The sequence below is a fragment of the Camelus dromedarius genome, chromosome 2 (genome assembly GCF_036321535.1).
Source record: "Camelus dromedarius isolate mCamDro1 chromosome 2, mCamDro1.pat, whole genome shotgun sequence".
Lineage (NCBI taxonomy): Eukaryota > Metazoa > Chordata > Mammalia > Artiodactyla > Camelidae > Camelus > Camelus dromedarius.
Window position 1 is genome coordinate 121384300 of NC_087437.1, and position 26211 is coordinate 121410510.

The 26211-nt window shown below is 55.3% G+C and overlaps 1 long non-coding RNA gene across 1 annotated transcript; it reads left to right on the plus strand.

The window, feature by feature from the left end:
* The first annotated feature begins 5798 nt into the window (after window positions 1-5798).
* On the plus strand, window positions 5799-7785 carry LOC116155723 (uncharacterized). The gene is made up of 2 exons (XR_004139560.2): window positions 5799-5932; window positions 6201-7785. It is a non-coding gene; the product is annotated as an uncharacterized LOC116155723 (long non-coding RNA).
* Window positions 7786-26211: the final 18426 nt, after the last annotated feature.

Genomic DNA, 26211 nt, shown 5'->3' on the forward strand with positions numbered 1-26211 from the left:
CGGGGCGTGTGGACGCTGTGTCCTCCTGTGTCCCCACGTGGTCGTCCCTCTGTGCACGTCTGTGTCCTGATCCCTTCTTCTTACAAGGACACCTGTCCCTGTTAGAGCCGGTGCCACTTCAGTGACCTCATTTTAACCTAATTACCCTTTTTAAGACCCTATTTCCAAATATTGTCCCATTCTGAGGTCCCAGAGATCAGGACCTCAACATAGAATTTTGGGGGCAAAACTCAGCCCATAACAGGGAGGTTAGCAGCCTTGGGTTTGGGAACTCTGGGGGTCACACCCGTGCAGATCCAAGCATCTCATCTGAGGAGGGGCTGGGCTGTAGGGGGTCTCGACTGTGGGGTCTGTCTTAGGCCTGGTCCCCTGGGGTCCCCAGGCCGCTCTGCTGGGCCCCATCCCTGTCGGTCCCCCCAGCCCTCCTGTCTGTAAGGGGAGCATGTCCTCTGTCTGTGAGCCCGCCCAGCCAAGGGAGGGTCACACACATGGAGCCCAGTGGAGGCTGGCCTGTCCTGTTGTCACCACTGTGGCAGAGGCATGGGGCAGGACCAGGGCGTCTGTACTCTGCCCGCAGCCCACCGCCGGCCCTGCACTCCCGCATCCTCCTGCAGCCACGCTTCACGCTGTGTGGGTGAACCCCCACCTCTGACTGTCTCTCCTGTTTCTGTGTTTCTGGGCTCGGCGTTCACAGCTCCTCTGCTGGGAGAAAGGGTGCCATCTAGCCAGGAGCTGGGAGGAGCCGAGGGGCATCTCCACGGCCCGGCCCACAGGTGAGGGAGCGTTTCAAAGCCCTTGTGTTCAGAAGGACGTCTTCATCGGGCGGCCAGATCGGGTCTGACTCACCCTCCGTGCTAATCACCTCAACAACTGTGCCCCAGGTCAGTTTCAGGGGTTCTGGGTCAGTATCTCCTATTCTGTGAAAGGGGGTTCTTGGGCCAAAAGAGTTTGGGAGACGCAGAGTAAGGCAAGGTGGAAAACAGGCCCTACAGCAGGCCTTATCAGAGCCTTTGATGGGCTAATGTGAACTCTGACCCTCCGGAGGGGTGGGGAAGCAGGATTCTCAAACTGACAGGTGGTTTAACTTTCATGGAAAGTCTCACGAGGTCAGTGTCTTTTGAACATATTTGGAGAATGCTGCTTTGGAACAGCCAACAACAGAAAATGTAGGGTAGAGATTTTTTAGACTAAATCTTAACTCTGCCTCACTTTCTTCTTACTGTTTAAAATCTGAGAAGGGCCTTGTCAGTTCAGCCTCCTGCCTCGCTGGCCTCCCTCCTGCAGGCATGTGGGCCTCGGGGCAGCCCCCGCCCCCGCCCAGGCGGAGGCCGGCGGCCGGCAGCCTGGCGTGACGTCCTGGGGGCGCCTCCTTTCCCCGGCTGGACTCTCTCCAGGGCGGGTTTCTTAGGGACTGAGGGTGCCCACCGACGCGCCCTTGATGCCGAGACCCCCCCACGCTCTTTCCTTTTAGAAAGTCTCAGGTGCAGGACTGTCGGATTTCAAGCAGTTTCCTGCGGTGTCGGAATGCAGGCGTCAGGATGCCGTGGAGCCTGGCCACTTTCCCCAGCGCCATCGAGGAGGGTGACGGGTTTGCGCCGGTGCAGGCAGCCGGCCACCCCACTCCTCCCACCATGCCGCAGAGCCACCCCGGCTCTTTGACCCTAACGGTGCCTGGCTTTCTGATTCCTGGCTTCGCATCCTGGGGTTTCCCAGCGACGATCAGCAGAGGAACCGTGGGGTCCCTGCGGGCCAGTGACTGGGAGGGCCTCCGGGATGCCGGCCAGTGCCGCCTTCAAGGCTTGGCCGTGCCGTGGCAGTGGACGCGAGGCGGACCCGCTTCAGTCCTGACCTCGCCCCCGGGAAGCCGCTCTGAGGCACCACCGCCTTGCTGGCAGGAGGTGGGAGGGCTTGCCTCCATCTGGCGCTGGAGCTGGAGACCGTGGGAGAGAGAAGGGCCTGCAGAGAGGGCGGCCCCATCACCCGGGTCCATGGTGACCTCACTCTCAGGACCCCCCACCGTGCGGGCAGCGGGTGAGGCCCAGACAGTGCCTGGCGGAGGGGAGCCCCTGACAGTCGGAGCCGCCTCTCTCCGCCCCGCCACCCCTGCGCCGGTTACCAGGGCCTGGGGTGGGCGTGGCTGGGCCTGGGGCTCAGAGGGGTCTGTGAGGGGTTTGTCGGGGGACTGAACAGCACAGCCAAGAGGAAGCAACGGTCCAGCGAGTTCTGCGCTGTGCTTCTGCCAGGCTGCGTCGCAGCTGCGTCTTGATACGTTAGTTTCCCCTTGGCTTTCGGGTGGCTTTCTCTCCTTTTTTGGTTCGTTCTTGGTTACACTTCCTGCTGACAGCAGACCCCGTGAATGGCAGGGACCTGCTAGCCGCACGCTGGTTGCAGGCACTGCCCACACATGACTCCAAGAGAAGGCCCTTTAAGAGGACCTTCATACAGGAGGGCGGATCGGGGGTGGGGGCCAGAGCCCTAGGGACAGGGCTCCTGTTCTGGGCTGGCCCGGGCTGTGGGCTCCTCCTGGGTTAGCCCAGCCCCGGCCAAGTTAGGGCTCAGTGGTCGGAAGCATCCTTCACATGGGAAGTGTCCGCAGGTGTGGGGCAGGAGGCCCACGATCCTGAGACCCACCTCTGCCTTCCAGGTGCCAACCAGCCCTACACCCCACTCCTCTCCTGGGTGCACCATGGCTCCCTGGCTCTGTGGATGGTTCTCCAGGTAGCCATCTGGCCCTCTCGACTTGCACTGCTCCATCCCGGGAGCCCCCACCCCCACCTCTGCCGCTCTGTCTGGTCCCGGTGGACAGGTCCTGATCCCCTTCTGTGCTTGCCCCTCTCCAGGACAGCAGGGGTCCCGGAGGGCTCAGCAGGGAGAGATTAGGGCTGCCAGACACCCAGGGCTCCTCCTTCTAGGCACATAGTAGGGCTACATATCCTGTCTTCTCTGGCGTAGCCATCAGCCTGCTCTGGCTGGGAGATGATGTGTGTCACTTCTGTGCACGGCATGCAGGACCCTCGTGTGTCTGCTGGGGTCCTGCTCTGGTCCCAGATGGACTCCCAGCCAATCCATGCAGACTGGGGGCGTGTGAAGGGGAGCTCTTGTGAGACCTGGGGCCTGTTGGTTACACGGTGGGACCCAGCTCGTTGTGTCGGACTCCAGGGTGGTGCAGGAGCCAGGAAGATGGCCAGCGTGGCTCTCGCCTCAGGGGACCGTGGCTCAGAGGCACTGGTGTTTTCAAAACTGTACCGAAATGAAACTGGATTCTCCCTCATGGATCTGAGGCTCTTTAGGTGAACACGGCCTGGACTTTGCTTCCTTCTTTCTCCAAAATTTCTTGGCTGGTGGATTGGTTGTGTGAAGCTTTTTCCAGACGAGGATAGTTTCCAATTAGTCTGTGATATTTGCAAACTCTGCACTAGCAAGCGGGTCTTTGCTGAGATGTTTTCCCAGAAATCTGCTCTCCCCAAACAGCCTAAATGGCTCCCTTCACTGCTGCCAGGAGAACAGGGGACCCTCTGTCTGCCAGCTCACCCAGCACCAGTCCCGCGGCAGCGGTGTGAGCAGCCGATGGCGCAGCTCAGGGCCGAGTGCAGCGTGGCCACAGCGGACACCCCAGGCCCTGGTTCTGGGAACATGTGCCCACCCTCCTCCTGAGCTTTTTGAGGGGAAGGTGGATGCACAGGCTCAGATCCAGCCTCAGCACTGCCCACCTGTGACTGCGTCCACACTCGCCCTGCTCTCTGCACTACAGGCCAGGCAATCGGGAGACGAGGTTCTGGGGCAGGAACAGCAGCTCTATTCGGAGAGCCGGCAGACCGAGCAGATGGGGGACTCATGTCCTGGAGAACCACCCCTATACGAGTGGAAAAGTGTCCTACCCTTAAGGTCAGAGCCTGGAGAACGGGCTCTCCTGTATAGTTCAGGCTCCAGGCCACGTTCTTTTACAAAAGGTGCAGAGCCAGCCCAGGAAACAGAGCTCAGGGTTAGCGCTAAAGGAGCAGATCTCAGGTGGAGTCAGGATTGTTCTTCCCTGTTACACACCTGTACGGTCAAGTCACGGTGGCTTGTGGCCAACAGGCTGGACTGCCCATGTTGGCCCAGTCCCTGCCGGCTTGCCCTCTCCAGGTGTCCCCATGTGGGCTCATTGACCCGTCAGCTCCATGGCCGATTCTCACGCCCCAGAACCCACCTCACCTGCCTCTACAGGGGCTGCAGCTCATGAGATTACCAGCTTCCCAATTTGTGGTTCTCCAAATATAAAGCATCACATAGGCCCCACTGGCATAGAACACCCGCAGTCAAGCTAATAGTGACTTGACAGTTTTCTCCAGGAAAAACTCAGTGGGTATCAATCTTGCATTTGTGCGAGCAAAGGGCTCCTTCTGGTGATCCTCCCCAGATGAAGAGACTTCCCGTTCTGGTAATACAATTCTGGTTTTAAAAAACCTTAGACAAATAGGCCCTGAGGGGCACCCTTTAAGACAGTGTCAAAATCTGCTGTGAACTGTTTTTTGTAGTGTAGTCAGTTTGCAATGTTGTGTCAGCTTCTGGTGCACAGCATGTTTCAGGCATACGTGCACAGACACAGATTCCTTTTCAGATTCTTTTCCATTATAGGTCACTACAAGATATTGAATATCTTTCCCCAGGATATACAGAAGAAACTTGTTTATTTTATATAAACTAGTTAATATTTGCAAATCTCAAACTCCTAATTTATCCCTTCCCACCCCCTTTCCCCCTGGTAACCATAAGGTTGTTTTCTATGTTTGTGAGTCTCTTCCTGTTTTGAAGATGAGTTCATCGGTGTCTTCTTTTCCTTTTTTTAGATTCCACATATGAGCGATCTCATATGGTATTTTCCTTTCTCTTTCTGTCTTACTTCACTTAGTATGACCATCTCCAGGTCCACCCATGTTGCTGCAAATGGCATTATTTCATTCTTTTTTATGGCTGAGTAGTATTCCACTGTATAAATACACCACAACTTCTTTATCCAGTCATCTCTCAATAGACATTTAGGCTGTTTCCATGTCTTGTCTACTGTAATTAGTGCTGCCGTGAACACTGGGGTGCAGGTGTCTTTTCAAATTAGTTCTCACCATGAACTATTAGCCCACATCATGCTCAACAGTAAGACAGCCGTGGTCCCCATCGAGGCTGGACACAGACCAGGAGTCCTAGCTGGTGCAGCGAGTGAGGAACGAGTAACAGGTCATCATGCGGTCGGGCCGTTACTTCCTTTAAATGCCCAAGAGAATTCCCTGGGAAAACATGAGAAACAATACAAAAGAGCAGAAGATTCCTCATCACGGAAGTTTTAAGACTCTCCGTCTTTCCTACAGAGCAGAAATAACCCACTTAGAACATAGAAAAGCCCCCCAAAATACCTACACCCCCTAATTTCTGGAATCTGTGTCTATGACCTTATGTGTCAAAATTAAGGGTTATATTAAGGGTTTTGAAGTAAGGGGACTAGCCCGGACTGTTGGGGCCGCCCCTAAATGCCATCACAAGTGTCCTTATAAGACAGGAGCAGGGATTCGATGACACAGAGCAGGAAGGCCGTGTGAAGTCAGGGCATAGAGTTGGAGACGCTGGTCTGGAAGGTTGGCACGACGTGGCCCCAAGTCCAGGGACCAGAAGCCTAAGGAGGCAGAGGGGCCTCTCCGACAGCCTCGGAAGACAGTTCGGCCCCGCCAACTCCCTGATTTTGAGCTTATGGCCTCAAAACTGTGAGAGAATGAATTTCTGTTGTTTAAAGCCAGGGTGTGTGTTTGTTACCGCAGCCACGGGAGCAGCCCGCGTTCATACTTCCTGCAGCTCTGACCGGAGGTTTCTCCCGGCTGGACGGGTGTCAATGACGCTGGGGCGGCAGGATGACGATTTTGACTTCATTCGTTCTGCACATCTGTGCTCATATCCCGGAATAGTAAGTCCCCTGCCCAGAGCCCCCGCCCGCACCTTTCCTGGGGTCTCCCACCCGGAATGTCTGTCTCCCTGGTCCTCCCTTCCTTCGAGGCTCCCCTGGGCACCGGGTCGGGGGCGGGATGTACCACCTGCATCTCACTCTTGGGAGCTCAGGTGGTCCCAGGAGGACTAGAAGGGAGTGAGGTCAGCAAGGGGGGGGGGTCAGGGACCACCCTCCTTCTGCAGAGGTGGGCTCAGTGCATCACTTCCTGGCTTTGCCTTGTTTCCAGGGACTGAGAACAGCATCTGGGTGACCACCGGGACTGTGGTGCCTCACGGATGCCGCGTCGCACCAGGAAGGTCCGAGGAGCCATCCCTGTTGTTGCCACGTGCTGGGGGGCTGTGCGCCCTCCGGTCTCAGTTCAGTAGGTGGGTGCGGGGGCCTCGCTTCCAAGGCGGGCTGCCCTTGCAGGCTGCAGGAGAGTGTTCTGGTGACTGCGTGCATTGACACTGCCCGGGCACCTCTGTTCAGGTCTGTCCAGAAATCACCTGGGGCGGCTGCTCCCCTGCACAGAGCCCTGCACCTACCCAGGTGGATTGGAAGCACCTGTGCACAGCCACTTTACGCTGACAAAGCCCGCAGAGAACTCAGGTGCCGTTCAGCAGATGAGTGGATGACCGAACGGGGGCGCAGCCACTCAGTGGAGTGGGCTGCAGGAATGGGGAGGAGCGAGGTCGTGGGCACGCGGCACGGGTGAATCTTCAGTGCGTTTTCCCAAGTGAAAGAAGCCGGACCCGACAGCCTTCGTTCTGTACGATCCCATCTGCGGGGCGGCCCGGGAAAGGCAGAGCCACGATGGGGAGTGGACAGGAGCAGCTGCAACTCAGCCTGACCCTGTGGAGCTGGAACCCAGAACCTCAAACGTCCTCAGTGGCTCCAGGTCGGAGCCCAAGAGTTCCCTCCAGATGCTCCGTCCCACTTGTCCTGGGCTCGTGCGCCAGCGGTCAGCTTCGTGGGCTCCGCGCCTGGAGCCATCATCCCAGCGCCAAGCTCCTCTTTCTAGAGTCAGCCTCCTAAGGAGGGGAGGCTGGCACCAGCTGCGGCTGGTGACCCCCGTGATGTCTGATGCGGTATCTCTGCCAGATGCCCCAAGCCCAGAGAAGACAGCGGGAGATGGCGGGACATCGGGGGAGTGGGTCAGGGCGGGGGCTCTCGGGAGCCGCATGCCTCTAAGGTCATCCAGTCCGAATGACCCGACTGGAGGGGGCAAGACTTGCCCGGATGCGGCAGACTCGTGCTGAACCAGGACTGGATCCTGGTCTCCTGAGCTGCCTCCTTCTCCACAGTGTCTGCAGAAGGAGGCCCCGGACCCAGCTGACACCATGAGGGGGTCACCTGTGGGTGGGGCCCAGGGGGCTGGTCTCCCACAGGTGCCTTGGAAGCCAGCTGCAGGTCCTGCAGGAGGCAGTCTGTCCTGGTGGGTGCCGAGCTGGGGGTCAGGACCCAGGGCCGCGGTTCTGCACCCCAGACCTTGGTCTCCAGTCTCGAGCCTGACAGGCTGATCAGCGGGCCCTGGGGGTGCTCAGTGAGTCCATCACGGAAGCCAGTGCTCGGGGACCCGGGACATGTCACCGCACGTGGGTACGAGTGCAGAAGTTGCGTCTGTCTATCCTGACATCTGTGTTCCCAGGCCGGGCTATGGACAGACGGACAGACGCACAGACGCCGGCCTGCCCGAGTGCATCCTAGGAGGGGGAACGGGGAAACGGAGCCAAAACCCTCTGGGTCTCTCCAGCTGCATGCCTTCTGGGTTGACCAGTGCACCAGGGAGCCAAGTGCCCCTAATATTTGAATCAGAAACATGATTTTCTAAATGCAGGAAGCTACAGCATTTTCTTGTCCAGGTTCCCGTGAGCGGAGCTGGGGGCTTGGATTCGAGGCTGCCTCTGCCCAGCGGTGGAGGCCTGGCTGGGCTCCCTCCTCCCACCTCTGCCCCTCCACGTCCCCTGATGCCAGGCCCCTGGGATGCAGCCAGGCTCCCCAGACACAAGCACAGAAGCTTAGGGACAGGGCACACTTGGCCCACTGCCTCCCCCACCACGGGTCGGCTCTTGGACTCTCCCGCAGAAACTCACTCATCTCACCACTGTAAACGCAGCGTCCTTAGAATCAGAAATCAGTGGCAGATGCGGGCAGATTAGGTCTCGCAGGGAGAGGTGGCGGCGCAGGCTGGAAGCCGGCCAAGGCCAGAAGCCGTGGTCGCAGCGGCAAGGTGCCAGGGCCCCCTTGGCATCAGGGCGTCTGGGTTACAGAGCGCCAGCCTGCTCCTGGAGAGCCGCAGCCGGGGGAGCGGCTCCGAGGGCCCCTCATGACCCTGGCATGTGCACCCCCAGTGGCGGGCGCAGGCCGCCCTCCTCCAGGACCAGGAGCGCAGTGGGTGTGGGCTGGCCTCGGTGCCCCTTTTAACCAGTTACCATCTTTGAAAGGAATCATCTCTTAACAAATGAGATATAATTCACTTATCTTGCAATTCACCCTTTTAAAGCGTAATTCAGCGCCATTTAGTACATTCACACTGCTGTGCAACCAGCCCCTCTATCTGCTTCTGGAATTTTCCATCACACAATTCACAATTTTGTGTTAGTATCAGGCGTACAGCAAGGTGATTCAGTTATACATACATATATGTATATATTCTTTCTCAGATTCTTTTCCATTATAGGTTATTACAAGATGCTGAATACAGTTCCCTATGCTGCACAGCAGGGCCTTGTTGTTTATCTGTTTTACATATAGTAGTTAGTACCTGCAAATCCCAAACTCCCAGGTTATCTCTCTGCCCCATCCCCTTTCCCCCGGTAACCATCAGTTTGTTTTCTATCTCTGTGAGTTTCTTTCTGCTTTGTAAATATGTTCATTTCTGTCTTTTTTTTAGATTCCACATATAAGTGATATCATAGGGTACTTGTCTTTCTCTGACTGACTTCACTCAGTATGACCATCTCCAGGTCCATCCACGTTGCTGCAAATGGCATGATTTTATTCTTTTTTATGGCAGAGTAGTATTCCATTGTGTACATACACCACAACTTCTTCATCCAGTCATCTGTCGATGGACATTTAGGTTGCTTCCATGTCTTGGCTGCTGTAAATAGTGCTGCTGTGAGCACTGGGTTTTTTTCCGGATATATGTCCAGGAGTGGGATTGCTGGATCATATGGTAGCTCTATTTTTAGTTTTCTAAGGAAATTCCATACTGTCCCCCACAGTGGCTGCACCAATTTACATTCTCACCAGCAGTGTGGGAAGCGCCCTTTACCCCACACCCTCTCCAGCATTCATTGCTTGTAGACTTTTTGATGATGAAATGCCTCTCTTTGGTGTTTCTTGTAGGGCAGTCTTACTAGTGTTGGATCCTCTCAGATTTTATGTATTTTGTTCATTTTATTAAATATATACATATTTATATTTTTAAATATATTTATATTTTTTGTCATTTAATTTTGTTATTTTTTAATGTGTCTTAGTATCGCTTTCATTTTGCAGCACAGGTTACTGTGCACAGAACCCCAGGCGGGCGGCCTCCACCCATCAGCACTCTGACTTTGTTCTCCGTGGTTTCTGATGGGAATCCAGCTGTCAGTCTTACTCAGGATCCCTTGTATGAGACACATCGTTTTCCTCTTGCTCCTTTGAAGACCTCCCCTCATCTGTGACCTGTTACAGTTTGGTTACACTGTGTTCAGGTGTGGATCTCTGAGTTTATCCTACTTAGAGTTTTTTGAGCTTCTACAATGTGTAAATTAATGTTTTTCATCAAATTTGAGAAGTTTTAGGCCCTCATTTTTTCTCAGATACTCTCTCTGCTCTTTCCTGTCTCTCTTCTCTGTGTTCGGGACCCTATCATGTGCATTTTGGGATGCCTAGTGGTGTCCCACATGTCTCTAAGGCTCTGCTCACTTTTCTTTCTTTCTTTTTTCCTCTCTCATTCTGTTCCTCTGACTGGACAGGCTGCCTGATCTTCAAGCCGGCTGGTTCTCTCCTCTGCTTGTGAGACTGCCAATGAATTTTTAAATCTCATTTATTGTACTTTTCAACTCCAGAATTTCCATTTGGCTCTTCCTGCATCTCTGTCAATGCTCCTCGTTTGACGACACGTTGTTCTCTCTCTATGCTTGGTTTCCTTCAGCCCTTCAGTTATATTTAAAACAGCTGATTTGAAGTTTCTGGTAAACGTAGTGTCTGGGCTGCCACAGGGACATTTCTACTGATTGCTTTCTCCACTGTGAACGGGACATGCCTTCTTATTTCTTTGCATGTCTCTATTTTTCCAGCTGGACATTTGAAATAATATAATGAGGCAACTCTGGAAATCAGACTCTCTCCTCTCCCCAAGGTTTGTTGCTGGAATATGTAGTTTTGGTGTTGTTTGTTGGTGATTTCCTGAATTAATTCTATAAAATCTGTATTATTTGTCCTGTGTGGCTATTGACATCTCTCCTCGGCTAGCTTAGTGGTCAGCTAGTGATTCTATGGAGATTTTCTTAAATTCCTGAACCAGTAAGTCTCAGTCTTTGCTAAAGGGCTCTCTCCGTGGTGCTGGGGCATCTTCCACACTCAGTCCAGCAATGGACAACTCTGCTGTAGCCTTCACTTCCACAGACTGGCCAGAGGTGAGAGTGCAGGGCCACCTCGGCTCCTTACTGAGCAGGTGCACAGCCCTGGACAAGTGCCTGGCCGTCCAGATTCCTAGGAATGTATGGGACTTTTCCAAATCTCCCTGTGGACATTTCATTCCCAGCTTCTTCTTTTAAGATTGTTTGTTTATTTTTGCCCTGTTATCCACCGCAATGTTGAGCGATTGCCTCTGATTTTCTTAGAAAACAAATGACCTTGGGGAAATGGCTGTTCCTGCTGGATGAGCTCGAGGTCAAGTCAGAGGAAGACGGCCTTGCAAGCGTGGTCTTCTGAGGACCAGCAGATGGGTCAGAGACTGATGATTCTCTGGGAATGGGGCACCGGGGTACCATCTCCATTTTGCCCCTTTCCCCTGGCTGCCAGGCTGTTGATTTTCAAGGCTATTGTGGAGATGGGGTGGTGGGGGCAGACGGGAATAGAGCAACTCAAAATGCCACAAAGCTCACTGATCTCACCAAGATTCAGCTGTTTTTCATGAATAAACATTCCTCGTTTCAAGTCCTTGGTTAATTTCCAGAGGTCTGAAAAAGTTGATCCCGATCATTTTTGCCAATGTTGCTCCTCTGGCTAAGAGGATTTTGGATGTCCTTATTCTGCCATTTTACTGATGTCATTACTCAGAATTTTTTTAAAAAGCCTTCTAGAGGTAAAGTTGACGTAATAAGATATGCACATAAAACACTATTTGACAAGTTTTGACACATGTGTGCACCTATGAAACCATCACCACAGACGAGATAATGACCTACCCAGCTCCTCAATCCCCATCTGAGATCCCCGCCCCTGCCTCTGCACCCCCTTCATCTCCAGGCAACCACTGATCTTCTTTCTGTCACTGTAGATTAGTTTGCACTTTCTAAAGTCTTATGTAAGTGGAATCATTCTGTCACTCAGCATCAATATTTTGAGATCCATCCATGTTGCTGTGTGAACCAGAGTTTCACTCCCACTTAATGCTGAACAGAATTCCATTATTTGGATGCCTTGCAGTCTGCTGACAGACATGTGCGTTGCTTCTTGTTTGGGGCTATTACAAATAAAGCTGGGGTGGACGTTTAGGCGTGAGTCTTTGTGTGAATGTATCCTTTTCGTTCCTCTTGGGGAGTCAAATGGCTGGACCGTCCTAGTAGGTGGACAGTGGTGTCTCATTGCAGTGTTACTTTCCCTGATGGCTAATGATGTTGAGTATTTTTTTCCTGTGTTGATTTACTATCTGTGTATCTTCTTTGGTGAATCATCTGTTCAAATCCTTTGCCCATTTTTAGAAAGTGTTATTAGTTTTCTTATTATTGAGTTTTGAGAGGTTTTTTTTTCATCTTTTTTTTTAAACATTTTTTCTGGATTTATAATAATTTTACAATGTTGTGTCAAATTCCAGTGTAGAGCACAATTTTTCAGTTATACATGAACATATATATATTCATTGTCACATTTTTTTTCTCCGTGAGCTACCATAAGATCTAGTATATATTTCCCTGTGCTATACAGTATAATCTTGTTTATCTATTCAACAATTTTGAACTCCCAGTCTATCTCTTCCCACCCTCTGCCCCCTTGACAACCATAAGTTTGTATTCTATGTCTGAGTCTATTTCTGTTTTGTATTTATGCTTTGTTTTTGTTTGTTTGTTTGTTTGTTTGTTTTTTAGATTCCACACATGAGTGATCTCATATGATATTTTTCTTTCTCTTTCTGGCTTACTTCACTTAGAATGACATTCTCTAGGAGCATTCATGTTGCTGCAAATGGCATTATGTTGTCGGTTTTTATGGCTGAATAGTATTCCATTGTATATATATATACCACAAATGCTTTATCCAGTCATCTGTTGATGGACATTTAGGCTGTTTCCATGTCTTGGCTATTGTAAATAGTGCTGCTATGAACATTGGGGTGCAAGTGTCTTTTTGAAGTCAGGTTCCTTCTGGATATGTGCCCAGGAGCGGGATTCCTGAGTCATACGGTAAGTCTATTCCTAGTCTTTTGAGGAATCTCCACATTGTTTTCCACAGTGGCTGCACCAAACTGCATTCCCACCAGCGGTGTAGGAGGGGTTCCCTTTTCTCCACAGCCTCTCCAGCATTTGTCATTTGTGGATTTTTGAATGATGGCCATTCTGACTCGTGTGAGGTGATACCTCATTGTAGTTTTGATTTGCATTTCTCTGATCATTAGTGATACTGAGCATTTTTTCATGTGCCTATTGATCATTTGTATTTCTTCCTTGGAGAATTGCTTGTTTAGGTCTTCTGCCCATTTTGGATTGGGTTGTTTATTTTTTTCTTATTGAGTCGTATGAGCTGCTTATATATTCTGGAGATCAAGCCTTTGTTAGTTTCATTTGCAAAAATGTTCTCTCATTCCGTAGACTGTCGTTTTGTTTTACTTATGGTTTCCTTTGCTGTACAGAAGCTTATAAGTTTCACTAGGTCCCATTTGTTTATTCTTTTTATTTCTATTGCTTGGGTAGACTGTCCTAGGAGAACATTTTTGAGATGTATGTCAGATAATGTTTTGCCTTTATTTTCCTCTAGGAGGTTTATTGTATCTTGTCTTATGTTTAAATCTTTGATCCATTTTGAGTTTATTTTTGTGTATGGTGTAAGGGAATGTTCTAGCTTCATTGCTTTACATGCTGCTGCCAGTTTTCCCAACACCATTTGCTGAAGAGACTGCCTTTATTCCATTGTATATTCTTGCCTCCTTTGTCAAAGATTAGTTGACCAAAAGTCTGTGAGTTCATTTCTGGGCTCTCTATTCTGTTCCATTGGTCTATATGCCTGTTTTTGTCCCAATACCATGCTGTCTTGATGACTGTAGCTCTACAGTATTGTCTGAAGTCTGGGAGAGTTATTCCTCCAGCCTCTTTCTTTCTCTTCAGTAATGCTTTGGCAATTCTAGGTCTTTGATGGTTCCATATAAATTTTATTATGCTTTGTTCTAGTTCTGTGAAATATGTCCTGGGTAATTTGATAGGGATTGCATTAAATCTGTAGATTGCCTTGGGCAGTGTGACCATTTTAACAATGTTGATTATTCCAATCCAGGAGCATGGGATGTCTTTCCATTTTTTAAAGTCTTCTTTAATTTCCTTCATCAATGGTTTATAGTTTTCTGTGTATAATTCTTTCACCTCCTTGGTTAGATTTATTCCTAGGTATTTTATTACTTTGGGTGCTATTTTAAAGGGGATTGTTTCTTTACTTTCTTTTTCTGTTGATTCATCATTAGTGTAAAGAAATGTAACTGATTTTTGAACGTTAATCTTGTAACCGGCTACCTTGCTGAATTCTTCGATCAGCTCTAGTAGTTTTTGTGTGGACCTTTTAGGGTCTTCTATATATAGTAACATGTCGTTGGCATATTGTGACACTTTTACCTCTTCTTTTCCAATTTGGATGCCTTTTATGTCTCTCTCTTGCCTGATTGCTGTGGCCAGGACTCACAGGACTATGATGAATAGGAGTGGTGATGGTGGGCAGCCTTGTCTTGTCCCAGATTTTAGTTGAGAGTTCTTTATGAATTCTGGATACGTGTCTTTTCAGACATACAGTTGACAAGTACTTTCTCCCAGTTTGTAGCTGGTCTTTTCAGTCTCTCAGTAGTGTCTTTTGAAGAGCAGAAATTTTAAGTTTTGATAAAACCTAGTTTATCAATTTGCTGTTTTATGACTCAGCCTTTTGGTGTTGAATCTAAGCAATCTTTGCTTAACCCAAAGTCACAGAGATTTTCTCCTGTGTATTATTCTAGATATTTTATAGTTTTGGGCTTTATATTTAGATCCACGATCCGTTTTTGAGTTAACTTTTGTATATGGTGCCGAGTATAGATAAACTTTCATTCCCCACCCCCACATGGCTAGCTAATTGTTCCCACACCATTTGTTTGAAAGATTCTCCCTTCTCCACTGAACTACCTTTGCATGTTTGTCAAAAAACAGTTGTTCATATATGTGTGGGTCATCTTCTGGACTTCATAGAAACACCCTGTCTTGGTGTCTACCTTTACAAAGTCCTTAATCAGAGAGTGAAAGTCCTCCAACCTCGCTCTTCTCCTCCACAGTTACCTTGCCTATTAGGTCCTTTGCATTTCCTTAGTGGCTTTACAGTAAGTTTGTCAAATCCTACCAAAAAAAAAAATAAATAAATAAAAGGGCCTTCTGGAGCATTGGTTGAGAGTTTGTTAAATCAATAGATCAATTTGGGGATCAATACCTTAAGGACATTGAGGCTTCCAACCCAGGATGGCAGAAGGCTCCCCATTTCCTCAGGTCTGTTGGCAGATGGAGGCACCCCTAAATGAGGAAGCCCCCCAAAGTGTGGGGTCCTGGTCGCCAACTGCGAAAGCACTCGCACAACAGAGGCAGAGAGATGGGGGGCACGGCTGCTTTATTGCTCAGAGGCGGAAAGGGAAGGAAAGTGCTGGAGCAGGGAGGAGGGGAGAACAGCTCTCGAGCGAGGAGGCGGCGCTGGAAGAGGAAGAGACGTGGGGAGCCGTCAGCCAACATTGGTGGCAGGGACGGCGCCAGCCAGCGTCGGGCCACGTGGACTTTGACGAGGGGCTTCCACTACCATGCCTCCTTCTGGGTTGATGGAGCCAGTCAGTCCTTGTACGGGCTTTTCAGTCTTCCTGTGGGCTTTTCCGGTTGTTGTCATGGCAACTGGCAACTGTCATGGCGCTGGTGGGTGTGTCATTTAGCAGCTAACACATTACAGTGACCGGACAATGAGGCTCAACGTCCACTGGAAGTCAGATCCTCCACCATCTTGGACTCCTTTGGTTCTAGCCAGTTCGTGTTTCTTCTCTGCAGCTGCCTCTGGGGACTAAGATAAGAGTAGCTGGTTTCTATTTGGGGGAGGGCAGGAGTGCGATCCTGGGGCAACTGCCTTGGTAACAAAAGAAAAGTTGCTTTTAATCAAAATGCCTGCAGTCTGGTGGACCCAGCACCCCCCTCAACCCGTCTCCAAATATTCTGTTCAGTGGTGGAGTTTTATAGGGAAATGAAGGAATGATCTCAATTACTGGTGGGGGCAGATGGTCAGAGTGGGTGCCGCCCCCAGTGCCTGCAGCTTGTCCTCGTCCACTGCTGGAGCTGTGCGTCTGTGACTCGGGGAGCCTGGGAGGCCAGCTTCCCTATAAACAGGATGCGGGGTCTGGGGGGCGGGGCACAGGGTCCTGCTCCCTGTCAGGTCCTCTGTAACTTCTCTCAGCGAAGTTTCATTGATTTATGTGTGCATGTCTTTCACATCTTTTGTCAGATTTATCCTTAAATAGTTTCTGTTCATTCAACTATAAATAGCATCATTCTTTTCCCTTCAGTTTCCGGTTGCTGACTGCTCGACATAGGCTCACACGTTGACCTTGATTCTGTGGCTGTAACTCACCAGCTCTAGCAGTGAAGTGTCTTTTGAAGATGCCAGTAGGCCTTCTGTGTAGACGGACACGTCACCTGCATGTGAAGACCGTTCCCCTTCCTCCTCCCCAGTCATGACGTCAGCCTTCCATTTCCTTCTTCCGGCCCAGCCTGGGCGCGGTGGCGAGAGCCCACGTCCCGTCCTGTTCCTGGGCTGAGGGGAGGGCATCCAGCCGCACCCGTGAGGCCGACGTCAACTGGAGGCTCTTTGTAAATGCCGTTTATCAAGAGGAGGAAGTTCCTTCTATTTCTAGTTCGCTGGGAGCTGTTATCAGAGGGATTGTTGCATTTTGTCGGCACTCTTCCTGTTCCCCTGAGAGAATCGCGTTGTTCTGTCAGTGTGAGGCATGGCACATTGCACTGATTGAACTTTGAAAGTTAGATCAACTCTGAATTCTTGGGCTAAACTATGATGTGTTATGTTTTTTTATGTAGTGTTGGATTCAGTTTAGTAAACTTGTTTAGAATTTTCCACCTACATTCGTGAGAGATACCTGTCTGCATTTTTTCCCCTGGTGACTTCTCATCTGATTTGTGGATCAGGAGGATGCTGGCCTCATAGAACGCCTTGGGAATAATTCCTTTCTTTTCAGTTTTGTGGAAAAGTTTCGGTAGAATTGCTCCGAGCTGTGCCTTAACTGTCCGAGAGAATTTCTGTGCCACCATCCAAGCCTGGTCCTTTCTTTGTGGGAAGGCTTCCAACCACAAATTTACTCTGCGAATCTTTCCTCTGCCGCGTACCTGGGGACCCTGTGTCTCCCCTGCTCTCAGCACGCAGGTTGCTCCCCTCTGGCACCTGGCCGCACGCTGCCCTGCCTTGCTCTCCCCGGACGCTCAGCATCCCGAGCTCAGGCTGCCCACCAGGCTCCGCCAGGCCCCCCGCCCCGCACGTGGCCTGGCTTCTGCACAGGCAGCTAGCCGGTCTTCCATCGGGCTAACCTCCGGCTTCGTGGCTCTTTGTCACTTACGTCCAGGGCCTTGAAAACCCTGGTTTCATATGTTTTGTCTGTGTTTTGGTTGTTTCAGGTAGGAAAGTAATCCAGTCCCTGTCACAGCGGCTTGGCTAGAGGAGGAAGTTTACCAGAAAGTGGCACGTTTACTGTAAGAAATCAAAGACCTGCAGAGACGTGTGAAGGAAAACCTGAGCATCACATAGGCAGCGTGCACATCTGATGTCCATGATGGTGTGGTGTGTCCTAGTCTACTCTGCCCACCCCAGCAGAGGGGGCCCCACCCCCACCCCAGCCTCCTGCCACCACCAGGCTAGCTTGGGGCTCAGAGAGGCTGGTGGGTGCCCCGGGGACCTTGACCTGCCCAGGCCCTGGGGAAGCAGCCTGTCTGTGTGAGAAAACCCCACACGAGGCTGGGATGGCGCCCCCACCACCGGGTCCCCTTCCACTGTGTGTAGATGAGACCGCATCCTAAAAAAGGAATTTCTGGGTCAAAGTGTGGGAGCCCTTGTCTCTGCCATATCTCCTTCCAGGAAGGTGGGCTATTAAAGCAACAGACAACGCAGAGGGCGCAGAAGCCCCGAGGCCACGCGGGATCCTGCCTGGCCGTGACCGCGGCAGGTCTGCGCTGGCACTCGGGGTGTCATCTGGCTCCCTGTAGCTGGTGGGCACCCCGTTTCCTGCCGTGGGGGCCGCAGTCCTCAGCGCCCGCCACCACAGTAGCTGTGACGAGGGACTGCACCCCCACGGGGCCCGCGCCCTGGAGCTCTGTCTCTCCGTCCCTGCAGTGCCCACAGCTCAAAGGAGCGCCTTCCTGCTTCTCCGTCCTGTTGGTTGGCCGCATGAACGCGGCCTGTCTTCTGGAGGTCCTAGACCCCCCCGCCTCTGAGAGGTCAAGAGGCCAGATGCTCGGGGAACCACAGCAGACTTGACCTCATTTACCCGCAGCCCTCTGAGACCCCCAGCCTGGCCTGGGGCCCTGACGGCTCCTGTGGAGAAGCCCCCTTCCCGGGAAGCGCTCCGTCCAGCAGCCGGGGAGCAGCCTGCATGGAAGTGGGACTAGCAGTTGGCCCGTGTTCTCTGTCCAATTAAGAATCTCTGTCCATTTGTTGATGAGTGCGTGACCAGAGGGAGGCAAAACTCAAATGTAAGCGGTCGGGCTGCTTCACAGCGATGTACTCATTAGGAAGCAGGTGGAGCATCCCACGAGGCCCGCCCTTGGACCCTTGCTTTCATTTCTCTGGAAGGACTGCCGAATGCGTGCGGGGGCGCAGCAGGGCGCCTCCGAGGTGATCAGGGAAGGGGCTTTAAGCAGGAGTCCACGGCCAGCTAGCTTCTGGGGAGACTGTGCCCCCTGAGCTGTGCAGCCCCAGGGGAGGCAGTGTGTGTGTTCCTGGTGACAGACAGCCAGACCTCCCCCTGTGGGGGTGTCAGGGCCGGGGCGGGGTGGTCCACTGACATACCTCAGCAGCAGGTGGGTGACCAGGGGGCCATCTGTCATGAAACCTCAGGTGGGACAGACAGCCCCGCCGGGGAAGCCGGGGAGCTGGGGAGCCACCTGGCCAGGGGAGGCCTGGGGTGAGGCACTGTCCTACGGCTGGAGAGTTGGGGGCCTTGTGACAGCCCTTGGGCTGGCTGGAGGCCCCGCCCCTGTTTTGCCTGGAGGACGACCAGTTCGCGGGCGAGCAGCGCCAGGCCCAGGCGGTCCAGCGCCACCCTTGAGTTACTGGCCAGCGGACCTGGGACTTCTCACCAGCAGGGCATCGCGTTCCCACAGCCCCTGCTAAGGGGCGCCGGGCGGGGGCTGGGCCCCCTCTGCCGCGCTATTAATAGCTTTGCTCTCCCTTTCATTACAGAATTAATGTGTGTTCCCTTTAGAAACTTGAGAAAGCGTAGAGGGGCCAAGGGAAGACAATAAACCTCACTGGAATTCCAACCGCCCTGGTGAAGTCAGGGCTGGTGTTGGCTTGTCCCGTGGCCTTTCAGACGCGCGGGACCCGGCTGTTCATGCCATTTGGTGCCCCTTGTCTTCTTTTTTAAGATGGCATTGCAGCCTCCGTGATGATCTTTTCTTTAATAGACTGATTTTATTTTTTGTTTTTGGTGGGGAGGGAGGTAATTAGCTTTATTTATTTAGCAGAAGTACCGGGGATTGATCCCGGGACCTCGGGCACGCTAAGCACGCACTCTCCCCTCCCCGCACACCCTGTCTTTCCACGTCGCGGTGTGAGTGCCGGCTGGGTCACTATGAGCCTCACCACTTCGGCACGTCCCGCGCCTGCTGGGTGCGTAGACCAAGCCCATTTAACCCAGCCCCTTGGAAAGACGGGTGGTAATTTCCAGATTTTCCCTCTGTGAATAATGCAGTGATGAACACCTGGAGTGGACTTTGAGTCTTTTTTTCTGTCTGACGGCTAACCGGGGACCCCATTCAGACCACACGATCTGAACAGGGCTGACCATTTTTCTGGCCCCAGACGTGGGTGTGTGAGGCAGGCTTGACACGTCATCCTGGTCAGAGATCGGATCAAGAAGGGTCATGTGGCCTGAGCTGAGCCATTGGAACCCTCCGGGGAAAGGGGACCCCCTACGTTCCTGGAGCTCACTAGCCATGGGGGTCCCCTCGGGGCCACCCTGGAGGGAGAGCCACCGCAGAAAGAAGCAGATTCCTGGTGTGAGGGTGACTCCTCTGGGCGCCTGGCCTAGACGGGCCTGATCACAGTCCCTTGACTGTCTCTGTTGCATCGGCCAGTGGTGCTGTCTGCTCGTCTGGGCAGGAGACACACAGAGAGTGGGCCCGGGTCTGTGACTGGGGGTGTCTGGACTGATTCAGGATGGAAGCAGGAGTTGGGGGTGCCCGTGGCAGTGCTGGGGGGGAGGCATGGTGGGGCGGAGGCCTCCTCGGCGCCCGCAGGGCCGCCGTCGGTAGAGCGCACCCTCCACCCCATCGCGGGGTCTTGGACTTGGCCTGGGGTGGGGAGGGGGTTGCTTACCAAGGCCGGGGGTGTTGTCTCCACCCCAGCTCAGCTCACACCGTCCCAGAGTGAAGACAGCACAGCCGTGTGCAGGCAGCCCGTCTGATGCGGCGGGGCCCCGGCTGACGAGGGCGGCGTGGCTGTGCCCCTCCAGCTGGGAAGGCAGCTGCTCATCCCCAGACTGAGGCCGGGTGAGGCTGAGCCCAGAGGACGCTGGTGCGGCGCCCACTCCTCCGCCCCTACCTCCCGCACCCCTGCGGGCTGCTGTCTGAGCGTCCCCAGGCGCAGCCCCTCCTCCCAGCCGCGGTGCCCTCATTTCTCCAGCGCCGGTCCTGAGAGCTGGACATTCCAGGCCAGGGTCTTGGTCAGAGGTCAAGGGTTTTGACCTTTTTCTCCTTTTGTTTAATGTTCCCCCTCCCACCCCGACAACTGAGTGAACGCAACCAGCCCATAGAGACCCCAGCAACAAGGTCGTGACGGCTCCAGCCCCGGGCAGCTGGGCCTCCCCACCCTCCGTGGGGTGTGGACAGTCCATCGCTGCTGCCCCCAGCCCCTCCGTCTGCTTTGCCTGTGGCTGCCGGGGATAAAGAAGCAAAGTGTTGCCCCGCCCGGCCCCCCAGCCCAGACCGTCCAGCTGGGCTATCCAGGCCGTAGCCGGGGGCCTTGTTGGCAATGCCTGGTCCCCTGCTTCAGGGGGCCAGTCATTCACACAGGGCCTGGGTTATGCCATCCTGACCACCCGCGGGGACACAGGTCACTAGGGGCTGCAGTGAGCCTCCAGGGGCCTCCGCATGGGCTCTGTGAGTCAGAGGTGGGACTGGGGATAGGGCTCCAGTGGGACCAAGGCAGAGGGGCCCCAGGGGGAGGCGGAGGGGACACCACCAAGGAGTGTGGCCGCTGTGATGACCTTGTGACCGTCCCAGGGCCTCTGACAAGGCGTGGGGAGGGGCACAGGACAGTCTTGCGGGCAGCTCTTCACGTGGGGGGTGGGGGACAGAAAAGAAGGAAAATGCTCGGGGGCTGGGCTGAGGGCTCTGCGCACAGCTCCCCCTCGTCAGGCTGACCCCTGGGGGCCAGGCGGGGGCTGAGGGCCCCCCGGGGGGTTGCTGGCCCAGAACGGCAGTGGCTGCAGGCCAGCCCGTTGCGGAGGAACCACTGGGCTTTCTGTTAGTTCTGTGCGAGCCCCACCCCTGGCGCAGGTGCAGCTCTGACCAGATAAAGATGTAATGAAAGGAAAGGCCAAGGTGGCCATGCACACGCTCAGCCCGAGCCCGCTGAGGGCCCCTGGGTCCAGACAAGCCTCCCAGGTCCTGTCCTCCAGCCGCTGCTCAGGCCGACATGCGTCAGAGACCTTCTCTTGCCAGATAAGTGTCAGCCCCGGACGCCTGGGGGCAGAGGGACCTGGAGTCGGTCCGGGCCCAGCAACCCTGCATCCTCCCTGCAAGCTGGATCGGGACGAGGAAGGTTCAAGTCCCTCCAGCCCGTCTCCTCCTGTCCCCTGGCGCCAGGTCCCGGCGTGGGCGCCGTCGGTGCCAAAGTCAGCAGCAGGCCCGGAAGGGAGCGCGGCCTTATCTGCCGCACTGTTTTCCTTGCAGCTCTCTGCGCCCCCGCTGGCTGCAGACTCTCACCCCTGCCTGCCATGCAACATTCCCAGACATTCTTTGGGCCCCTGGGTTCCTGGCATCCTGGTGGGCGGCGCTGGGAAGCAGCCCTGCTCCGGCTCCCACACGCCCGGCTCTGTCGCTGCCGGGGCTCCGGCCAGGCCATTGGTCACCACTGGGTTTTTGTGGGCAGCAAACCCAGGGGCTTGGTTCCCGCACTGACTCCCAGGTCGCCCACTTCAGTCGCCAGGGTTGACCCCTGGGGCCTGGGCGTGGGCCACCGTGCTGCGGGCAGACGAGGGACGGGCTCTGAGGAGGGAGCAGCCCAGGTGGCCGGGTGGTCAGGGTGGAGCACGTGGGCAGCTCCTGTGGGCCTCAGGGAGTGCGGTTTGCCCGGCGTCAGTGCCCGGGCAGCGGGGACGTGGCCAACCCGTCCCCACCAACGCCCCCATTCCGCAGGTGGAGACTGAGGCTCTCAGGTGTGGCATGGAGACGGCGGCCAGTGGGCGCACACACTCCATGGCGCCTGCGTGAAAAGGAGTCTGAGATCCTAGGACGACCTCAGAACAAACCGCCACGTGGTGTGCACAGGCTGAGAAGACTGCGTAAAGCAGAACCGAGCTCTCCCCAGGGCGCGAGCAGTTCGGCCGCTCACGGGGCTGACGTGCGTCCTATTCCACGGGATGAGCCTGGGCGTCTGCGTCAGGCGCTCCACGTCGCCACGGCCTCCACACGGGGACCCCAGCTTTCAGCCTCATGCCTACACAGCCAGCGGCGAGCACCTGGGCCGGCCTGGCCCGTGAGCACTCGTCCTGCGACGCCCGTGTGGGGCCGCGGGGCTGGTGGAGGGCCGAGACCATTGCAAGTCTGCTGCCACCGTCTGGGGCCCGCCTCCCCGATGGAGGGCCGTGGTGGCTGTGGTCTGGGAGGTCACTGAAGGGTTTCCAGCAGGTCTGGTGCTGGGTGTAGCCTTTCCTGAAGGCTGTGGATGGCTGGGGGGGGGGGGCACCCCTGGCTTGAGACGCCGCCGTCCCTACCAGCCCCCATTTCCAGAGTTGGCCTTTCACGTGGCCCTGTTTGTGGGTCATGGATGGAAAACCTTGGGGGCCCAGGCCTGGAGTGGGGGCTACCTGCCCTGGTCCTGGGCCGCGGCTCTGGGCAGGTGTGTTGGGCTGGAGTGGGGATGATGGTGGGAGACACAGAGAGCGGCCCCAGAGGAGGGAGGTGAGAGGGAGCCCCACAGGGGCCAGACCCCAGGACAGATGGCACAGCCCTGACCCACCGGTTCCCGTGAGAAGCAGAGGCACTGCCTGGTGCTGGAGGCCGGGGGCCCGGGCCTGCGAGCCGGCTCCAGGGCAGAACCACGTCCTGCCTCGTCCTGCTTCCAGTGGCTGTGATGTCCTTGACCTGCGCCCCCTTCTCCGTCTCAAGGCCAACCACGTGCGGGCGAGGCCTCCTCACCTCAGGCCACTCCATCCTCCTCTCTCCTGCCTCCCCGTCCATGTCAAGGGCCTGGCGTTGTGTGGGGCCCACCCCATCAGCCAGGAGAACCTCCCCTCTGACTGCAGCCTTCGTCCCCTCCTCATGTAAGTTAATGGGTCCTTGGTTCTAGGGATGGGGACATGGCCATCCTTAGAGCCTCTATTCTGCTGACCTCCGTCATCGAGGCTCCTGCGGGGAGGAGCCCCTGGCTCTGCACTGGGATGGAGGACCCAGTGGAGGATGCTGGCCATCAGGAGAGGTCCAGACCTCGCCTGTGGGTCCCCCGGCAGTGGGCAAGGGGAGGAGCGTCAGCAAGGACGTCCGCTCCTCCAACGGGGGTCCTCACCTGTGTGTCAGATCACCTGGGTGCCTGTCAACCACGAGGGAGATTCTCAGAGTCAGGGAGGCAGCGGTGTTGGGTGGGGCTTCTCAACCGTAATTCACGGATCTCCTGGGGATTGTCGGGACCCAGTGCAGCGTTCAGTGTGGCCCGGATGCCAGTGGTGCTGCCCGGAAACCTCGCTGTGTGTGTCAAGAGGAAAGAGGATGGGGCGGTAGCACGGTGCACCTGGAAAGGTCAGAGGGTCAGGACCAAGGACAGCCCCGGGCACAGCGGACGCTTGGCCTCGAGCCCAGCCGGCTCAGCGGGGTGACGGCCAGTGGCGGGGCCCTGAGACAAGGATGTTCTGCGCCTGCAGTCGGATGTCAGCAGTTCTGCTCTGGGCGCCTCGCCCAGGGACGGACAAGGACACTGTCCACGGCGCCATCAGCAACAGCAGGGCCTTGGAAAACCCTGACGGCAGATAAACCAAAGCCTGGCTCCACCTTCGGGAACGACTCTGGAACCCTGTCCCCGCCGCCTGCCCAGGTCCAGCTGCCCCCTGTTCTGCCCTTGCTCCCACCCCCCATCCCGAGTGCAGCAGCCGGAGTTGCCCGTCCCCAGGGCTCCCACCCCCAGGAGAACCTGGCCCCATGGGACCTGCCGCCCTCTGACCTCACACCTCCACCCCCGCCGCACTCCCACTGCCCCTGGTGGTCAGCCGGCTGGCCCCGTCTTCCTCCAGCTAACTGCTCAAATGTAACCCCACGGAGGGGTCTTCCCCGCCCCACCCCCTCACCCGTACCCCCAGCCGCTCCACCCTTCTCCCAGTATTTTCCACCTGTGACCTGCCCGGCAGTGTGGCCTCTTCTCTGTCCAGCACTGGCAGAGTGCCCAGTAAATGAGTGAACAGCCACGGACAACACCCCACGGAGCAGAATCATCCAGAAGCCAAGGCACCGGCTGGACGCATGTGTGCAGTCGGGACAGATGACAAGGAGACGCTGAAGAGCTGTGACATCCGCCCTGAGCCTCTCTGTGTATGCCCACCGCCCAGACAGCCATGGCTCACAGAGACACGCGGGTGCCAAGGAAGCAGCGAGGGGGCTGGCAGGGCGGCGGGGCCCAGAGCCGCGTCCCGGGAAGAGGGGACCGACGGATGAGACCATGTGGCAGGTAACTGAGGAGGTGAGAGGTCAGAAGCCAAGAGAGGGGTGGAACAGCCAGCGCAAGGCCCTGGGGGCGGTGGGGTCCAGGCCAGGAGAGACACAGGTACCGAGCTGGGTGGCCCAAATGTCCTTGCAGACCAGCCACCTCTCAGGGCTGCACAGCCTCACCCTGCACCACAGGGGTGCAGCTTTTTTGGGACAAACTTAGAAGAGGGCTCGTTGGGGGACAAACACTTACTGATTTCACAACATACTTTAAAGCCACAGTGATCAAACAGTGGGGTTCTGGCACAAGGACAGACGTACAGACCAACAGGCTAGAGCAGGGAGCCCAGAAATAAACCCTCGCACACACGGCCAGATGGCCTTGACAGCAGCGCAAAGACTGCTCAGAGGGGAAGACAGTCTTTTCAACAAACAGTGCTGGAAAAACTGGACATCCACCTGCCAAAGAATGGCGTGGGACCTTTACCTAACAGTGTGCACAAAAATGAACTGAAAATGGGTCAAAGACCTCAATGTAGGACCTAAAACAACACGACTCTTAGAGGAAAACAAGGGCCAAAGCTTCGTGACACTGAGCTTGGCGATGATTTCTGGGGTGTGACACTAAAGGTCCAGGAAACAGAGGAGAACACAGACAAACCGGAGTGTGCTGGCACCGGGCCTGCGCGCACCGCCCCAGACACAGGCCTCTGCCCGCCCCTCCGTGGGAAGGTCTGTCCCCAGCTGCGAACAGCAAGGCCAGATGCCGTCTGGGCCCCTGAGGTCCGCCTGCTGATCCTTGGCAGCTGGGATGAGCCCCGAGGGCGAAGCTGCTTGCAGCTAAGCCCATTTAATCAAAACGTGGAGAACAGCAGAGGCACCCCAGGACCTCTGCAGCGTCGAGCGGGGCAAACCCTGGGAGCGTTTCTCGCACACAGGGATGAGGGTCTTGGGGAGCCCGCGGCATCTCATCTGAACTCAGGAAGACGAGGCTGTGTTCCAGAAGCAGCGCGTTGGGACAGACGTGCAGGGTCCACATGGCCCCACGTCACTGACCCTTGAGTCGTCTGCTGTCTGGGTGCTGCGGGGATGTGGCTCCGCGTGGTGTCCACCCCAGGGTCAGCCTGCAGGTGGAGAGAGGAGGGAGGAGGAGGGAGGCTGGGACAGGCCCCCAGGGGTCTCCTCCTGCACCTGGAGCACGCCAGCCCCAGGTGCAGCTCTGCTTTCAGACGGTCCCGGGGGTTCCAGTTCTCGGCATCTGTCCCGGAGAGGGGCCGATGAGGGTCGAGATGAAGCGCCCATGGGAGACACAGTGGGAGCCTCGCAGATGTGACAATTTCGTGAAATTCAGTGTTGCTGTCTGTGGGTTCTGGGCACACAGCCGCCCGTCCCTTCCTGTGATTTATTCAGCCTCCGGTGGCAGTCGTGCTCAGGGAAGCTTCCAGACATTGCACGGCCCCCAGAACCCCACACGGTGACTTCCAGCCACTTACAGAAAATGTCCCCAAGCCCAGAGTTAAAAGAGGGTTTTTGCCGCTGAGCGCACAGCCCCTGCAGAGCAGCTCGGGCGGGCGGCCTCGAGCGGCTCTGCGGGCACCGCCCAGCCTTGCTCAGAAGGGCTGGCACCGCGTGGGCAGCCCCGGCCCTGCCACACCCTGCCCCCCGCTGGGCAGGTGGCAGAGCTGGGACTGGAGGCCCCTCCTCACG